The 18,440-nt window shown below is 42.7% G+C and overlaps 1 long non-coding RNA gene across 15 annotated transcripts in view; it reads left to right on the top strand.

Annotated features, from left to right (window-relative positions):
• LOC121892048 overlaps positions 1–18,440 on the top strand; it is a 183,885-nt gene that overhangs the window by 125,432 nt on the left and 40,013 nt on the right. For 14 of the 15 annotated variants that reach the window (XR_006094277.1, XR_006094278.1, XR_006094271.1 and 11 more), the window contains 2 exons: positions 8,530–8,704; positions 13,746–13,867. This is a non-coding gene — a long non-coding RNA (uncharacterized LOC121892048). Of the gene's footprint in view, positions 1–8,529; positions 8,705–13,745; positions 13,868–14,627; positions 14,776–18,440 lie in introns of those variants that run through there. The other variant, XR_006094276.1, reaches the window with a different exon arrangement.

Here is an 18,440-nt window from a genome sequence, read left to right as displayed (position 1 = left end):
GGTCATTTTTGTCGGCCTGAATTTTAGAGCTATACTGTGGTTTTTCTTGTGAGGACGGGCTGCTAGTTGCTAGTTTGTTGTAAATTTAGCTACTTTCATTGAGTGGAGGTTGGAAGATTGTGGAGAAACCTCTGTGATACATTTATCAGAAGAAAACAATGGAAATACATGAAGGCTATGGAGCTCCTTTCCCCCTTTCACAGAGTTCAGAGGGTATTTTAGGTAAAGAAGATATCAAGTCAAGCCAATTACTCACCACCAACCAGGCAGTTTCTCTCTTCTGTGGCACAAACCTTTTCAAAAAACTTTGCACCACATTTGTCAGCCATTAATTGCAATGTTGGCGGGTCGATCCCCTGAGATCATCTTGTCTAAATGTCAGCGTGTCGTTGACTAATGACGAACGAGCATTTCTGACATCATCGTGGTTCATGAATGCTACCTTTTAACCAAGATATTCCTGTTCAGTTTCACTCAAGACGTCAGTTAAATCACTATTTTATGATGGTGGAAGCTGAGGTCGGAGTTTTTGAAAAGCTCCATTTAAGGTATTAAACCAAAGAGAATAAGAAGTGTGTCATGGAGAGAATATGACCTTGCATCTGCAGTGCATGCAAACAGGTAACAGGTGTTGTGTTTTGTATTATTTAGATGGGAATCAACTTTGAAACAAGCGTGCGTGCCGCAAGTCAGGCTTTGTTGCAAATCAGACTTAAGTGAAGATAACCGGGCCACCTTGTTGTCCTCGGGGCCTCGGTCCTGCAGATGTCAGCGTGATGTAATTTCATGTATGCACGCACACGCATAGACTCACACGCAACTCGAAAGCATGCGCACAAACTGTTTTTTTTCCCCCCTTTTTACATTTTCACATGACAGCTGTGTGCGTTTAAAGATGACCAGGTGCCACGGGTTTTTAATTTGGATCGACACACACACACACACACACACACAGAAGCGGAGCGAGCAGGACACACAGGTGCTGTGCAAATGGCTGACTGTAGCCGTGCCAAGAGGATGTCCCAAACAGAGACAGAACAAGCGTATGGCCCACACATGTTGCAGGGGATTAGGACTCTTTCGACAAAACGGCCTCTCCGCAGAAGACAAAATATATCTGAATCGACTCCATGTGTTTTCACTTGCCTGGAAACTATTTTTCTTTGGTGGTAATTTGTACTATATGAAAGGGGTTTGGCAAAACTACTGTCTCTGTTGAAAAATGACTGACCTCGCTCAGCGAGAGCAGGCAGGTGTGTTTTAGTGGAGCATGAACATTACGAGGGAGTGTTTCAGGTTTTGGATGATTGGCCTGCTGGTGGATTTAAGTGTGATTATTGACAGAAAAATCTTTTTGTTATTCATGCTTCAGACTTGAGCGAGGACAAGAAGCTGTTCTCGAAATTTAGAACAGGGAAGATTGGTGATATTTGCCCAAATATGATTTAAAATAAGAGTTTTGACGTATTACAAGGGACTACTTTTTCTCCCGTGGTTGTTATTATCACTACGAATGTCTTAAAACTGAATTTGTGCTCATCAGTTAACAGGTGAGTTGACCGATGGGACAAAACTCATTGGTGTTTTGCTCTAAGAAATTATCACACCTTTATATGAGCGCTGCAGAGGTGTGAATGAACAGACTGCTGTCCACAGTACGGGTGGTAAGGCTCGAGGCGGTATTAAAGGCAACGTGAGATGTCTAACACTTAGCATCACCAGTGTTTTGTGTGACATCTCTGTGATGTTTTAGACGTATAAATATGCACCGCTCGCTATTTCGGTGCCTGCTCATCTGGCTGGGTGAGAAAGTAAGGTACAAGAATGAGGGAGGATGGAAATGATGAAAAAAAAAAAAAAAACAAGATGAGGAGGAGAAAAGAAGCAAAGAAAAGGAAACTTTTATGAAGAGAAGAGAAGCATGCTGTTTTGGGTGTTCAAAGTGCGGCAGGATGGCGGCCAGGAAAGCCGGCCAGGGTGTGTTGTTGTGGTCTACCGGCGCAGCGATCGCAGGGGTCTGCTGGAGAGAACATCACATCGCTTCATCGCCGTGGCAGCAGCCAACCACAGTGATCCATGCCAACACGCTTGGCCAGCAGTCCCACAATCCTTTGGTGCGTGTCACTGATGAAGGAAGAGGCCCTCACTCCATAGCGAGTGCTTTTGGATTTATATCAACTCCGGGGCAGCGCGTTCCACCTTTAGGCTTTGAAATAGCCGCCTCTACATGATTGTTTTGATAAAACATCACAGAAATCAGCACACCATTTTTACTGAGCTCCCATTAGATCACATGACACATCTTTTCTGAATTCCTTCTTTATGCGTGTTCAATATATGTTTAAAGGATAATATGTTATTCTATATGTCTCCTATTGTCAACAAATCCCATGAAAATGCAAAACCAACCACACTTTAATCGGCCCCTTGATACTTTTTGACTTCCCTACTCACTCGTGGCCAAGCCCATTGTTTCCTACTGAGCACACAAGTCTTTAAAGACCCTGAAAACATATTTTTCTCAGGCAGCTTTTTACTATGAGTGATGTACTCCTACATGAAAAACAAATATTCTGCCAAAGCTAGAACAGTTTTGATTGTTTCTGTATTTGAGAGATGTTTGTGTGTTTGCCTGCGCTCTTCTCTCTGGTTTGAAGTGGGTTTGGATCAATTCTGAAAAATAGTGATGTCACATATTTCTCAGTTTAGCAAGATTTGAGTCAAAATGTGATTACAGTTGAGTCGGTTGGCTTATGTTGGCCGGCCGCTGACAATCAAATTGTTTAAACCTTAATAAATAATATTTAAGGATTTTCTTTACAAAACTTCAACTTTAATTGATGCTTATTGTTGTGAATATGTAGTTTTATTTATGATTTATGATTATTACACATTTTATGCTCTTCAAGGCTTTCAGGCAGCAGGACAGTGTATGTGGGATTATGGGATGTGGACTATTGAGACAGTCGTATCATTGCACTATATCCTTTACATTTGGGTTTAGTTGCCTTGAACGACAGACTTTGACTGACATGAGGAATCCATATTTGTTCACTTTTGTTAGGAACTTCTGTGTCATTAAGCACTAAGTCAAATGTGTCAGAGTTCTCAGATAATCAGAGTTTTCCAGTTGTAATCACGACTTTATGATTCCTCCCATGTGACATGAGTGGCATTAGCTGTATTAGCCTTTGGCTACAAAGGCAATACTTGTTAGAACAATTCCTTTGTTGTTTTTTTGCTCTTATTTTTAAGGATTTCTTGACAGTAAGAACAATGTAGAATATTGCCAGCCTTATCCTTTTAAAAGAAAAATGTCACAACAAAAGACTAAGCCTGCCTTGCTACTTTCTCTTAAAAAAAGAAAAAGAAATATGCACTTGTTCACAGAAGAGCCAAAAGGCCGGCAGTCAAGAAGGCTTTGCAGGATCTGTGGGTCCAAACCTCACCGGTTTAGTTACATCCTAACCATCCATTTACTGGCTGGTTTAGGTGACTTGGGTGGAGAAGTCAGACGACTGGCAGGAGGAGAGTGTGTTTATAGCATAATGTAATCCATTATGAGTGCTTTAACTAGGCCACCCTCACACCCTTTTACATAGCCGCTAGCCCACAATAGCTTCTCTCCTGCTGGCCTTTCTTCTCTCAAAGCAAGAGGAATTTCTGTCCTTCTTTTGCGCTCTGAAGTAGACAGAATCATTCATTCAGTCGTTCTCATTCTAACATCAAAAAACTGAACTAAATGAATAGATGTAGAGACAAAAAAAGCTAAAACCCCATCATGCACTCGACTTCATGACAGATGAAATCAGCAGTATCATACAATATTCTTCATATTCTCTACGGTTTCACAAATGATAGTCAACGTGTCGTTCTGAGCTCTCACCTCATGTGGAGGAGGTGTGAGGAGGCATCAGGAGGTGCAGAGGGGCTAGAAAAACAGCAAGAAGGAGGTGTGTGCAAGATGGACAGAATGTGCCGGCTCCTCTCTGTCTTCCCGCGCCTCGCCGGCTTTGACGTGGCGAGGAGTGTGAATCGCGCACATCGTGAGCAAACGTGCGCACAAGCCGCTTAAAGACACGGCGGTCAGGGTGTGAGGCATGAATCACACATGTGAGCGCGCGAGGACATACATGAGGACCCACACGTGGAGAATCACACACGTAAACACACACGTAACTGCAGCATGCAGGGATTTAGCAGAGAAAAACGAGGAAAACAGACAAAGACACTCAAAAAAAAATCAGAAGTTGAAGTGAGTCGCAACATTTCAACTGATATTTGAGAGAGTTTTAGTTTTTTAAATCCACAAACTCACCCAAAACTTCTTTTTTTCAAGCTACTAACTTCCTGCATGCACTTTTCCCAAAACAAAATCATCTAAGAGTTTACTTTTTTTTGTCGCTTTCCGGTGATGTACAGCATTTTTGACAGCACTGTTGGTACCAAACTGCCCGTAATCGACTTTTAAAAGATCGAAGGCGGAAGGCGGAAAAGAGAGCGAAATGACTAAAGGAAGGAAAATTTAGTATATGAAGTTTAGAAAATATAATTGCAGGCTGCTGAGGGAAGCAGCAGAGAGGAAGTGCAGCAGACTGGAGTATGTGTCCCTCACACACACACACACACACACACACACACACACTACCTGGGGAGTGTGGATACGGTGCTCTCCTCTTTGGCCAGAGGCTGGTAAATAATGGATGTGTTGGTGGAAGCGCAGGCAGTTTGAAATGTAAATGTGACGGATGGAGAGCTGTGTGTGTGTGTGTGTATGTGTGCGGATGGATCATGGATTTGTGTGTGTGTGTGAGATGCTGTCACTTGTGGCTGGGACTGCTTATGTGTCTAGAATGGTGATGGGCCATCCTCCCAGAAGAGAAGAAGAGCAGGAGAGAGGTGTGTGTGTGTGTGTGTATTCAAAACAGCAAAGAAGAGTGGACGCAAGAGAGATGCATCAGGGAAAAGCAAAAAGGAAGGGTGTAAAAAAAAAGAGAGGAACAGAAAAAGAGAGAAAGGAAGGAGGAAGAGGCTAATTAGTTCTGCTTTGACCCAAGAAACCTTCAAGCACAATCATGAGGTGGAACGAGATGTGTTGATATGAATGAACTAGAGGAGAGATGAGCACTGGGGAGTCCTGTTCAGTATCATCTGATTTTTCCTGGTCGTGTGGACAATCCTGAAGTTTTGGCCATGTAGCTCAACCAAGCTGATCAATGTTGTAAGTTCAAACTTGCTCTCTCTCTCTCTCTGTTTGTGAGCTAAATGCCGAAGTCAGCAAGTTACTATGCTCACAATGGCGATGCTATCATGCTAATGTTAAGCAGGTGTAATGTTTACTGTGTCGTAGTTTAGCGTATTAGCATGCTAGCATTTGCTAATTAGCACAAAACACACACAAAAAAAGTGTTACAAATACTTTATCCACTCTATTAACATACATGAGTTGGGCAAAGTGTTAGAACATGTATAAACTTCATAAATGTAGAATTTATGGCACAGCTGTTGTATTGGATTGCATTAGATTGCACAGGTGTTCCTAATAAAATGCTTAGTGAGTGTATATGTGTTGCAAATTTCATGACAAACCAACCAATCATTGTTGAGACATCTCTCTAGAAAACATACTCTATATGCCAAAGTCATGGTGTCGCTATAGAGGAAAAGTCAGGGGAGCATTGAGGTCATTAGGATTCATCCTCTGGCAACCATGAATGTCTGGACCAAAATTCCTCCCGGTAGATGTTGAGGTGTTGACCTGCTGGTGGTGCTTGAGGAAAAGTCAGAGTACCACCAAAGTCATTAGGCTTCATCCTCGTGGGTCCATGAATGCTTTTACATATTTTCATGGCAATCCGTCTTATAGTTGTTGAGATATTCCATCTGGATTAAAGTAGCGGACTTATGTAGTGACATGCCGCTAGCAAGGCTAAAAACGCATTGAGAACAGTAACAAAAACCTAAACCTATCACAGATAGGGCTGTGTTGAGACCCCTCATTTGTTTTAATGTAGCCATCGTGTTGGCACAATGGGGGACGCAGAGGGCTACAGCAAAACAACAAAACATGTATTATCCAGCGCAAAAAGTTAAACCAGTCTCAACTTTTGCCACAACTCGATGCGATAATGCGATGTCGTCTGGCAATGTGCTGCGCTGGCCAATAAAATACATGCACTCTGTAGTGTGAACAGCTTATTTCTACTGTTTACTGGATACATTGAATCCAGTAAAAGATGAAAAAGACTGTGTCTGGCCTACAGAATATCCACAACATATGATATACAAACTTGAATGAAAAGCATGAATGAGAAACAGCACAGAAACCAGTCCGACCAGATCAGTGTCACATGCAGATGTGCGCCGCAGCTTGTCTCACTGTGCGATCAGACTTTGATTGAACTGCAGCTGTGCCACATATTGCATCAAGAGAGTTATTAGTCCCTGATGAATCTTTTAGCTCCCAGTGAAGAACGGCTTGTGTAAAAACTACATCCCTGGTCTAATGCAGCGGTGGAGGTCAGCGCTAGCATATGGCTCTCTGTGTGTGTGTGTGTGTGTGTGAAAGAGAGAGAGAGTGTGCATGTGTGTGTGAGGGTGAGAGCACGGTGAAGAGTGTAAGATGCCAGCTGGCCCAAACATGAGAGAGACGGAGGATGGAGTGAGCGAAGGAGAGAGGAAGAAAGGATGGAGGAAAGGAAGAAGAAGGGAGAAAGGGAGTAAGTAGGGAAGGAAAAAGGGGGATGGATGGATGGAACAGAAGGAGACAGAGATAGATGAAGTGGGAAGGTGAAAAGCATGGAGGGAAACAAACATGGAGAAACTGGCATCTGTTGCCCTCCCAACCCCCGCCATCTCCACTGTTACCACCAGCTCCCATTGGTGCAGTGTGTGTGTGTGTGTGTGTGTGTGTGTGTGTGTGTGTGTTTGTGCCAGCAGGGCACCAGAGAGCCAGGCTGTCTGAATCCCCTGACAGCCACTTGTCACTCTCCCCTCAGACCATCTGGGCCCTTTCCTCTGTCTTATCTCCACACACCCACTCGCACACACACACACACACACACACACACACATTCACACACATTGTAGGACCTCTGCCTCCTGTGGGACACCTGTTCGCCCCGTGCTGCGTCTGTTTGTGGGATGGTCAGCCATGTCTGTGGCGTCCTGCAGAAACAAGGATGGTTCTTTTTACATTAGTCACCTCTCGGGTGCAGTCGAGTGTGTTTAAGTCCAAAACAGTGTGGAAATGCTGATTATGTCGCATTGTTGTGTCGCTAGTGTTTCGATTTTTGAACCATTTTTTGGAATTACAGCAACCGTTTGTTGTCTGAGAGTCTTTGTTGTCATTTAACCTTCTCTGCTGATCAGAGCAGTTAATTAAACATAAAGAAATAAGCATCAGTCCACATTTTTGTTGACCGCTGGTTCATTTTCTCAAGGTTATAAAATAAAAACATCCAGCAGTTCCCTCATGTTTTCTGCCCTCCTTTGGAAGCTGAACCACTTGTTTGCATTTTATCAACTGGTACCAATTGTGTTGAGATAACATCTAACAGAGCTTTTAGACACAAAAGACACCAGGTTCTATCGACCAGCTATCTGGAGTCAATCAATCATGATGTTTCACAGCAGACGTTTGACTTGTCATAGCATGAAAACTTTGCCTATGCAATGCTTTCATGAACGTTATTGGCTACACCTGTGTTTAACAAGTAAAAATGCTGTAACGAAAGAAAAAAAAGGTTCATTCAACTTTGTTTAGAAGGTTTTCAGTTGCGTGTTTGGCTCCACACATGAGATTTATTGACAATAAACCCACTATTAATCTAAATTTGGGGTTTTGTCTGGGACAATCATTGTTTTGATCACCTTTCACAGCATTTTTTGTCACATATGGCAACCCAACTGCTTGCTGACACATACCAACAATGTCTCCCTGCGGGGGAGAAGCACAACACTGAGGTCAAAATTTAGATTATGATTAAGCCACAAAAGCAACAATACAGACCTTGTTTGAGGTTGAATACTTAAAGGAAACTTGTTGCAGCATAACAATCTTTATTGAGCTTTGCTGCTTAGCATATAAACATGAAAATGAAATCCTAATTTTTGTGTTTCCACCAGTCTTTGTCCCTCTCTGTCCCACTTTCCTAAATTTCTCTCTCTGACTCTCTTGTGTTTTAACGCGACATGTGTGCTGACCGACTGGCCGCCGAGGCACGACAGAGGAATTGTCACCAGCAGTCAGAGTGTGTATTATCTGTCATTTCGGGGGCCATGGGACTCAGTTTAATGGATAAAGCCTGCGGAAAGCCCAGACCGACGGCCTCTTTATATCTTTATGGGTCATACACTCATCTTCCCAAACACCCTTAATACGCTTTATCTCTCGCACTCCCTCCTTCTCCTCTTTCTCCCGCTGCATACGTTAAGTGGACACACACACACACACACTCCTTATCTTAACTCAGTTGCCCTTGATTTGTGTGATCCGTTGATTTTTTCTTCATCTTCTTTCTTTCCTAGGGAATTTCCTGCTTGTCCTTTACGAAATGAGAGGAAATGAAGGATGGGACTTTGGGCCTCCGAGGCCATAACCCTTGTAGTCCCACAGCAAGGCTCCCTGGGATATGTAGGCGCCTCCGGACACAGGGACACCAGGAGGGGGTCTCCCTCATCCCTCATCGGGAAAGGATGGCATGTGAGTGCGTGAAAGAAAAAGAGCAAAAAAAAAATTGACAAGAGAGGACTGGGTGTGAGGGAAGAGGAGGATGGAAACTGAGAGGGGAGCAGAAGAGCGTGTGTCTGTGTCTGTGTGTGTGTGAGAATGACAAAAAAAAAAAAGAGAGAGAGAGAGCAAAAGGGGAGAAATTGTGTGTCAGTGAGGAAAAAGAGCAAGTGTGTGCGTGAGGGACAGCTCGTCCTTCAGGCTCACCTCGGCCCCCCGGGGTCTGTCTTCTCGGCAGCAGCGGCGGCGGCGGTGGCGTTTTACTGGCCCCGGCTGACGGCCATGAAATGGCAAGAAATTTACTGCTCTGGAGCTTATGTATGTGAAGGCAGAGCGAGGACCAGTCGTCTTCATCGCTCCATTCATGCCCTCTTCCTCTCCTCTTTCCATTCCTCCTTCTTTCACTCCCATCATCATGCTTTCCCTCCCTCTCAGCCGCCCTTCCTTTCCATCCATCTTCATTTCCTACTTCTGTTGCGCTCCATTTTCTCTTCTTTTCCCTTCGTTTCTCCGTCTCTCGTGCTATCACTTCTATATAAACACCTTAAAGGAAACTTTTTATCCCTCGCTCGTTTCCTTACATCCCTCTCTACCTGTTTTCTGCCTTTCTCCTCCTCCTCTTTTTATATATTTACATCAACTCTCATGTTTTCTCACTTCTTTTCCTCTCTCCCTTCTTCCATCAGTCCATTCCTCTCTTTCTCTATCCTCGTTTATCTTCTATCCCTCCCTATTGCCTGTCATTCCTCTCTTTGCTATTTCTTTTCATCTTTTTCCTCTCTGTTCCTCCTTTTTTCTCTTCATCCATTTCCCCAGCTATCCTCCTGCCCTCCATCCATCCCTCCTTCAACTTTTTTTTTCATCTTTTCTCCTTTTCACCATCCTTACCTCACACCGTCATCCCTTCCCTTCATTGCTTTTAGCAAAAAACAGTTAAAAACCTGCATAAACTGCCACACATTTAAAAAGACAACTTTATAGGAGCACTTTCATTTCGCCTATACGAGTGTTTCACTTAAATTCATGTACTTCTCTGTAGTAGCACAGCGCTGGCTAAACACCCACCTAGTTACGAGCCTCTCAGCACATCATCCATACGGCTTTTTAAAGACGAGAAATATAGCAGACGCCCAAAAATTTAGCCACGGATCCTGTTAACATGACACCAGCGAATTTGAATATTTACAAGCATGTATGAGGTTGAGAAAAGGCCACGCAGACCATGACAGTTTTGGTCTGTCATAAAGAATGTAAGTTAAGCTGGAGTGTGTTCGTCCACAGCCAGAGAGCCTGACACACAAGGAGTAGGAGGGGAATATAAAAGGATTAGCAGCTCCAAATTAATACTTGGAGAATTGTTCATGCAGGAATGTATTCACACACATAGACAGACCTCTACATGTTCAGTTAAGCATATTTATGTACAGTATGTATTTGAAACCAATGTGTATAATGAACTACTTCCACCTGTTTCATAAAGATGTTTTCTTGTAGATGGAACTGAGCTGTATTCGCTCCCACTGAGTTTTGGTGAGCAGATAAACTACTACTTGTTAGACTGCTCCTTATATTTTTTTTGACATCTGGAAAGAGAAAACAGTGTGTGAGTTTTGCTGCAGAAAGATTTCAGTAAAGTGTCAGACTTGTCTCTCTATAAGTAGAGTAAACTGCATGTCACATTTTAGGGATGGAGCTCACACTCTTTTCCAGAGCAGCTTTATGAGCAGCTAATAGTAGCAGAAGCAGCCGCAGTTCGTTATTAATAGTTTTTTACAACCTATTGAGGTTTTCTACCACCTACTATTTTGTATTTTTGGCCATCAGTCTTATTTCTTACAATAATATTTAACTGAGCAACATCTGCAAAGTCACTTAAACAGAGTCCAACCGTCAGATGATCGGACAGGTTTTACTAACTTACTTGGAAACGAGAAAACAAAGGCAAGCGTCAAAATTATCACCTAATACATAAGTTTTAACGTGTATTAGATTCTGCAGACTTTGTTCAAATTCAGCCTACTGTACTTACTATTGCACATATAATATAGATTTTTTTATGGTAAGACTTGACATGAGACTTAAAAGCTACAACATTCACACCTCAAATTCTGATCTGAACCCTGAAACAACTGAAAAATACATAAAACAGCATCAGACAGGCCTTTAATGCATTGATGGGACTTGGTTTCATTATGTAAAACAACACTATTAACATAACTTTGTGAGGAAAAATCATTAAGATGCATTAATATTTTAATGATCAGCATTCAGACAGTTGAAAAACATGATAATTTTCTTATTGACTTGACACTCAGCTGCAAGGATGAGACCAGACTTGCTCCTAAAGACTGAAAGATTCCCTCCAGACATGTTTCAAGACATATATACTCTTCTAGCTGTGATGTCACAAGTCATCCTCGTAGGTACACGCCCCAGCTTTAAGGTGACCTCGAAGAAACTCTCAGCAGATGAAGAATTTGAAACAGTCTCCTAGTGTCAAACTCTGCACGTACATCATTCTGCACAGAGAAGCTCAAACATCCAACTGAGGAGGCTCTTATTTCAGGTTTGTTCACTTTCGCAGTGAATAAGCAATCTAGATAATGTGGCTGCATGTTTACAACCTGTCTGATTGTGCACGACACAACAAACAGAACAGACCTTGATATCTGTATCATCAGAATTATAAGAACTGCAGGAGTGTCAGAGGCAAAAATGCCCTGATGCTTTTTCCAGCGTGAGAATCGCTGCTTAGAGTACAAAAAAAAAATGTAAGAAAGTGTATCTGTCTGTGTGTATGTCAGTACAGTCTGCAGCATGTCAGCCGTGAAAGGCCTCTACACGCCGTTTGAGCTCTCCTGAGTGAGAGAAGTGTGACAAACAGCTCAACAGGCTTTGGCACGCCAGCTGTCCAGAGGGGACACACACGGATACAGGCCGGAAAATTCACACACACACACACATGCAGGTCCATCCACACGCATAGGAATGGTTGCACATGCACAAACATACACAGACAGGCTCTCTCATAACACACACACACACACATATAAACACATTCAACAAGGAAAAACACACACACTGCTGCCAAGCGTGGCACAGTAATCTTTAGTAATGCCATCGGTCCTGGGGGCAGAGCATCTGAATGATGCCAACGGCCACACAACATCAGAGCCTCGGTGCCCTGCCTTCCCACAATCCTCTCCACGGGCAGCCAATCCACTGTCAGACAGGAAAAATTGACTTTTCTGGCGGCACTTCACCATTTGAGTTCTTAGGAGGGATGCTAGTGCTGGAGGGCGGGGGGGGGGGGGAAGAGTGGCAGAAAAAAAAAAAAAAGAAAAAACGGTTTGGCTGAATGTCGCAATGGCCTGCTGCTTTCTGGTCGCCATGGTGATTTTGATCAACAACCATTAATAATGTAAAAAGCTGTTCATTAAATCTGTGACTGCTCATTTTCAGTATTTCTATTCAAAAGATCTAATAGGCTACATTTAGCATGAATTAAGAAAACATCACAAATATCAGTGAATAGGAAGCCAAGCAAGGATTTGGACAAAAGCCTTTGTCTGTCCAAAATTTGGAAGCACATGTTTTCCTTCCAGGTTGCAAAAAAAAAAGCCTTCATGTGCTGCCATCTTACCCTTATAATTCAATGAGGAGATAATGTATGTGCACTTCCTTTGATAGACTTATCCATATCCGGTTTGTCCTGCAGTTAAAGGGCAACAAAAAGTGCCAGTAATCACATTTTTGTCATCATCACAAGAAGCTTTTTCTACCAGCAAAGTCTTGTCTGTCAAAATAAGGTTAAACTAAGCAATGCCGGCTCCTCTCCTGTGTAGAGAATACTTATATCATATAGGGTCATATAGGGTTCATACAGGTGGTAGAGGTTGATACAGTTCACAGGTATAGTGTTGCCTTCAGGAATTAAATACTTTTCTAGGTTAAAAATCCTGTGAAACTGCACCTTCACAATGATGCTGTTATTCTTTGACACACAGGTTAATAGTAATATTAAAGATCCAGACCTGCATGCTTGTGAAATTCCATTTAATTGTTGCGCTAAAGCTTATTTTTAAAGGTTGTCACTCCTAAACTACAACGGATAAAGATGACGGAGCATCTAGTGTCACACTAGTCATGTTATTGTTTGTATCTTGCGATCTAGCAAAGAAATAAAATGTTTTTATTGTATAATTTCAATCTGTAATATTCAGTTTAATTCATGACTTCTTCATGTCCTCTCATGTGCTTTTTTTGTTTTTTTCGCTGCAGCTTTCTGGTTCATGACAGAAATGTGCATGTAGCGTATGAATCACAGGTGTCACCTGCTCTAGACTTTGCATGATTGTTCACTCCATCCTAGTCACACAAACTTCATTTTGATATCAGATCAATATCCTTATCGGTGTCGATCATGTTGTAACGTGAGCCGTGATGTCGTTGTTATTTGAACTGTGGCACCAAGTGGCAACAACGGTAAATGCAGAGACATTATGGAACAATAGCACAAGTACAGAAGAGTCATAAAGGCATCAAACTGACTCAGTAATGTAATTTATATAAAATTATCTTTGCTAACATTAACCACAATAAGCTGCTGGTCATATCAGACCAAGTGAGGCTATAGCAGCAAAATCCCTGAGTGTATTGAACTGAGTACATTTTATTCCTTATGACTTCAACTTTTCATTTGTATGAGGAAGAATATGATTTTATTTTCAGAACTTACATGGTCTCACTTTAAAGGTAGTATGCAGCTTTACTGTCTATTAGTGACACTTAATCTTAGTTCCTTTTTTGAGTTTTGAGCAAATGTATTTTCATATTATAGTAAATTTATGGAAACCAACAGCTGCCTGGATATGATATTTTTGATATTTTCTTAAGAAAAGGAAATGAGCTAAAAAAATATGCAAAAACATCAGTTCAATCATTTAAAATGCAGCACAGAAGAGACTTTTAAAGAACTCAGGTATATTTTTGTTTGCATTTCCTTTAATTGCAGATTGGCTGCATTTGCCCATTCGCCTCAGCCTCAGGCTGGACACCCATCCAAAGTTGACAGCTCATCAAGTTGAGCGACAAGCCGGGGCGGAAACCTGACCAAATGAGGGGGGAGGAAGCAAGGTAGGCCCAGTAAAAACACCTCACTGGCTCCAGGCAAAAAGCCGCATATTGTAGCTTGAAATCGCCTTCACCTCCTTCTATTAGGTCACAAATCTCGCTGAGCACCTGAAGATCTGTCATCTTTTAATTTAAGATAAAAAAACATTTGATTCACGTAAGCACCCGTTTTCAGAAAAAGAGGATTCCCGTGCACCTTTCTTCTCTCTGAGGTGCTGGGAAACATGAGTGGGTGGTCAGTTAGTGAAGCCATCAGTCGTAGGAGGTTACTGGTTATTGTTGTAGTCAGGTGAAGGGGGGGGGTGAGGCGTTCAGGCACCCATCGTCAAATGCCGCCATCGCCCACAGGGTGAACCTCAGCTGTTCTTCCCTTCCCTTCCTCCCTCCTTTATCCCTGCTGACCTTCCTCCTCCTTCCTCCACCTCCTGTTCGTTTCATCCCTCTCTCCTTTCAACAGTCTGAGAGGAGCTGCTGGTGGTGGTGGTGGTGGTGGTGGTGGTGGGGAAGGAGGGCCTGTCAGGAAAGGAGTGAAATGTGTGTATATGTGTGTGTGTGTGTTTGTGTGTACAGCTTAGGGAGGGGTCGATATGATGAGGCTTCAGTGTTGTCGAGATGGATTAGCTGAATGACTTTGAGGGGTTTGTTCTCTTGTCTTTGAGCACACAGCCAACTCACTGTACTCTCTTCCTCTCCCTTCCCGTCCTTCCCTCCATATCTTTGTCTCCCTCTCAATCTCTGTCTCCATCTTTTTCTGTTTTTATAGGATAGCTCATTAAGGCTCTGCAGCATCAGTATCCCCATTCCACCTGCCCCAAAACATCCATTCAACTACTTTGGGATAACAAAAATTGAATGATTTATTTATGCAAAAAAAAAAGGGGGGGTGCAGTTTCATAAATTCATTTTTTGATTTGTTTTTCTTACTTGCCACACTTTCTGTCACTTTCACACCCATCTTCCTTTTTTTTCCCACCTCTCAATTTCTCATTGAAAATTGTGATATTGTTGTATTTTTAAACATTTAGAATGCAGAATAGAAGAGAGAAGAGTGTCAAACTGAATGTGTTTACATGGTAATTATGTTCGTGCGGGCTACTTTTCAGCATCTCAAGTTGTGTTGTTGTCAATGAGGCAACGCGAGAGTGAGGAATTACATTTTTTTCCCCCCGTCTCTTCCTCTGTCTTGTAGTGATGTTTTGTATTTATTAAAGGTACCATGTGTACATTTTTAAACATCAATATATCATTGTCTAATTAACTGTTATGCCTTGAGATAATTATCCTAAACAGATGAGACCACAGTCAAGATGATAAGTAGCCTCTACTGTATCTCACACCAGCTTTAGCATGCTAGTCTTTGTTTAAATTAAAACCACATTCCCCACAATTCCTGTTGCTCGCTCTAACAGAGGATTTTACTTCTTTTGGCTGTAGTGAAGTAGCATAAAGTGTTTCAGCTCTGATTTTTGACTTTTAAAAGTTGTGGCAGCAAAACAACATAAATAGATAAATAAATAAAAACACAGTAAAACAATAGAAGACATTTAAAAAACTATATACACTGCAACAAAGAGAAGATGGTCCAGACTAATGTGATGGATTTGTTGGCAAAAAATGTCTGACAAGGACAGCTGTTGCTTACCAGGTGTTTACTGGCCACTTTAACAACTGGAACTGGAGGGGAGCTACATCTAAAAATGTTTGCAACTGTCCCAAGACCAACAATGTGTCAAGTGCGCTCACTTCACGCAGTGATTAGTGTGCATAGCTGAGAAAGTATGCAGGATTCTCTTAAACTCTCTTCTTTTTTTCATTCTTCACACATCTGCAGTACATCCATCAGGCTTTGTGTGCAGCACCATGAATAAAGTAAGTTTTATTTATATAGCCCAAAATCACAACTCATAAATTTGTTTCAAATGGCTTTACAATCTATCACCCTTTATCCTATTCTCGTATGAACTAGCTCATTTGTAGTATACTGCACCATTTAGAGCCCGTGTATACCTGGTATTAACAATGAGAACCGGATACATCATGGATAATGACATGTGTTCACAGGAGTTTGCATTTACACCTGGCATTAATTGGCATTCATAATATCTCAATCCAGCCCACCTTGGGATCGCATCTCAATATGCAGATGAGGTAGGTGAAGCTGGTGGATTTGACAGCAAACACGGTGCGACTGGAGTAAAGAAGAGTGATATTGCTGTGTGGGCTCCGCTTATTTTGCCTTCAGTGAGTCTGTAGCTTTTTGCTGAGCAATTTGAGATGGCAGAAAGAGACAGTTAGGTGACCTCTCAACTTGTTGGGGGGGTGGGGGGGGGGGGGGTGTTGACAAATTGCACGAAATTTGCTGAGATGCAACGATCACAATGCAAGCCAGACCACCTCCGAATGCAGTCCATTTATCTCCAGATGTGGTCCGGCCAAGTGTGTTCACCGTGCATTATCACCCTTGTATAAACATGCATCTCTTTCTGTTTCCACATACAGATCAAATGATAAAACCAGGTGTAAACAGGGTTGTAACTTCTCATACTAACCAATCGCTCAGAAGGTCAGCACTGATATGACGGATCCTGTCGAAAACATTTAACCTCTGCGGAAAATACAGACTTGTTGGCCCTTTTGCTTCAGTGTTCATGTGAAAGGTCAATGTTTGTACCAAGATAATTGTAACTTTCAACACTTCCCACTTCTTGCCTGTTAATAACGGTCCAGGGAGGTGGAGGGGAGGTCGTGTCTTTAGTTTGGAAAACTTTCAGCGTCAGAAGCAGCCTTTGTCTTGTCTTTCAATCCCTTCTATCCTGCGCTCCTTCGACATATTTCCTTCTTCCTCTCTCCTTGTCTTGCCTGTATCTCTCTTCCTCCGTCTCCCCTTTTCCCTCCTTCCTCTCGCTTCTCGTCTCTGCTTCCTACCACCTCCCCGCCCCGTCTCACAGTGTGTGATTGATGTTGCGAGGTAGCATTAACACTTCTCACGCTGCTAGTACATGGAGGAAGGGGGAGGTGGCGTAGCCTAATGTACATGAACGATTGATTGCCTTACTGCTACTAGCTGATGACTTCTCCAAAGATGGCTCCCCTGAAATCGATAACTGGTGCTCTTTCTTTCTTGCTCCCCTCCCCCTTAAACTTTCCCTCCGTCCCCCCGTCCCCCCTTCCAAATTCCCCAAATCAGAGACAAGGAGCTCATGCAGCAATTATGAAGGAAAGGCACATTTGCATACGGAAAAATAATTAAAACAAACAAAGTGAGGCTTGGACCCCCTGGAGAGAGGAGCAGGGAGGAGCAGGGAGGAGGAGGAAGTGAATAATGTGGGCATAGAGAGAGGTTTAATTGCTCCACGCCGAGGTTGTGCCATTTATCTTCAACTCTCTTGCTCCGCCGCCATTTCATTTGTCACCTTAGTACAGATGAGAGTTTACGTAGGTGTTCTCAGGATATCTGTTTCAAGGTAAGCACCCAGACACACACACACACACACACACACACACACACACACACACACACATTATACTATCATACTTTTAAGAGACAGGTACGAATGCTGTGCTGTCAATGTGAAAAGATGACTCAGAGCTCTCCAAAGTTAACTGCATCCTCGTCTGCGCACTTGCACGCACGCACACACACATCGAGTTGCTTTAGTTTATAGGTCTATAAAGAGCTGTTACATAAAAGAGTCCAGTTTTCACAGAGAAATGTTCTGCTCTTTTGCTGTCGGTCTCTCTCAGAAGCAGTCATTATGCTCCTGGAGCTTCCATACTGACTACTTAGTTCCTCCTCTCTAATGTGTGTGTGTGTGTGTGTGTGCACGCACTTGTACAACGTGTGTTTTCATGTGCTCCGATTTTCGTACATGTGCACAGTATGTGAGTTCCCATTCTTTGTCTCGTTTTATGTGTGTGTGTGTGTGTGTGTGCGCATACGTTGCTTTTGAGCAGGCCCCCCGCTGACGCCGCGGGGTGCGAGTCGTCACGCACTGAGGGCTGTCCGCTACGTTAGCGGCGGAGTGGCTAAAACTCCATTTTCAGCAGTGTTTGAAGCCAGAGGATGAAAGTCCCTGCTCTCTCTCCCTCTCTCTTACTCTCTCTCTCTTCTGACGCCTCTGATGGACAACTCAGTGGCCAGCCACTTCTTTAATTAAAGGCACAGTCTGCCGTTTTTTTCCCCTCTGATGAAAGAGTATTGACCTGATGGGGCTCTGGGCAGATAGGGACGACGTGAGTGTCACTGAACTCAGTTTGGTCTCCAAAGACAGAGTATATGTGTGGCTTTGCATGTGTGAGTTTATTCTGTAGGTACGTGTGTGTGTGTGTGTGTGTGTGTGTGTTATAGCCAAGATGCCAGTAAGGGGGTATTATCTTTGAAGTCTTAACAGAGTGGGGAATGTAGAAGTAAGAGCCAGAATCAAGACTAATATGAATCCAGTGATCCATAACTAAGTAGTTGATGAAAACTAACCAAACTTTAACCATAGAGGTGCAGATCAGGCAATGCTCATATGAATAATTGTTGTGATCATCAAGCATCCGACATTGACAAAGCAGACCACTGTTAGCATCT

The sequence above is a fragment of the Thunnus maccoyii genome, chromosome 24 (assembly GCF_910596095.1).
Source record: "Thunnus maccoyii chromosome 24, fThuMac1.1, whole genome shotgun sequence".
Classification (NCBI taxonomy): Eukaryota; Metazoa; Chordata; class Actinopteri; order Scombriformes; family Scombridae; genus Thunnus; species Thunnus maccoyii.
This window is presented reverse-complemented; position numbering and strand designations above follow the sequence as displayed.